Genomic DNA, 1,583 nt, shown 5'->3' with positions numbered 1-1,583 from the left:
GGTCATTGGGCTAGGGATTGCCCAAGGCAAAATCGTCAGGGACGAGAGGATTTTACGAAAAATAGAATACAGAGAACTACACCCCCAGGAGGAAGGGGTGAAGCGAATATGGCCTGGGGTCAACGTGAAAACAAGGAAATGGGAAGAAATGCAGATAGGGAAGGGGGGCGAAATACGGGAGCTATTCCTAAGCGATCGTCTCCATTTTCGAGGGGGTCTCAGTCGAGGAGACAAGAAGATTTAAACGGGGAGGGCCAAAATCCAACTGCCGGGATAGTGGCCGGAAATTTTTAAAAGGGCAGGTTTATTCGGGGATGCCAGGGGGGCATGTATGTAAGGGGGAAAGTAAGGATCGTTCGGTAATGGTGATCCCGGAAGTGAATTCCGGAGGGTTAATTGATGCACCTCACATGATTAACTTAAACATAAATGGAAGGACGAGGCGTTGTTTGGTAGATACGGGAGCCGCAGTGACTCTTGTAAATAGGAGTATAATTCCAGAAGATGGAATAAATAGAGAGGAGGTCGACTATCGGTTGACGAGTGTAACAGGTCATAGTTTACGTACCTGGGGTATGGCCAATATTTTGGTGGGACCTGTAGGAGGAAAGTTAGGTACAACTTGGACGGCTATCTTGTGTGATGACTCTATGTTAGGGAACGTCCAAGTTATTTTAGGGAGAGATTTTCTCAGTGCAAATGAGGCACTCATTAGTTATGAAGGGGAGCCGTCCGTTATGATGTGGGGTAGGAGATTCGAATTTTTGAATAAAAGGGATATAGAAAGCGAATTATGTGCGGAAGATGAATATAGTAAGGGATTTACCGGAACGATTCAAGTCAACGGAAACTTCAGGGAAGTTGTTCGTAGGAAAACCGGATTTGAGAGGAACGCAGGGAAAACTGTACTGGAGGATAAGTCGTACGCGGAAGATGGTGTCAAAAGTGACACAAATGGGGAACGGTTAAGGAAACCAAAGGAAAATGTGGAAATAAGGTTACAGTTTAAGGAGTCCGGTACGCAGACGGAAAATTTCGAGGGTATAAAGCCAAAGGTGAAATTATTAAAGGATGCTAGTGTCCAAGTGGGAGCTAAGGGTAAAACGGAAAAGGAACAGAATAACAAGGGAATCGTTGACGGAATTGATAGGACAGTCGGTACAGGAACAGGTGGTTGGGCCTTGCCAGCTAGTTCCGCGGTAGGAATTGCGGAAGGAATTCAAGAGAATTTAGGAATTCGTAGTGAAAAAGTCAAGAGGAGACCGGAACAGGACTTGGAAAAAATACTTCCAAATAAAAACATTAGGAATGTTAGTAACGGAGCGAGAAATACGGAAATGGCTGGGAATAACATTGGGTACCTACGGGAGAAGGGGTCAAGGAATAGCGAACGCGTGCCAAGGACGGTCGCGACGGAGGAATGCCAGTCGACAGAATCAATTGATAAGGTAGAACAGATGATCGACGTAGGTCAGGAGCGGAACTGGGAAACGGATGTATTAATAGAGAATGGAGTAACAATACCTGCCCGTTCGGAAGCGTTAGTAAGGGCTAAGTTAGTGGGAAATATTGAAGGGGCAGTT

Source organism: Coccinella septempunctata, chromosome 1 (genome assembly GCF_907165205.1).
Source record: "Coccinella septempunctata chromosome 1, icCocSept1.1, whole genome shotgun sequence".
In the NCBI taxonomy this organism is placed as follows: Eukaryota; Metazoa; Arthropoda; class Insecta; order Coleoptera; family Coccinellidae; genus Coccinella; species Coccinella septempunctata.
Note: the sequence above shows the minus strand (reverse complement) of the source record.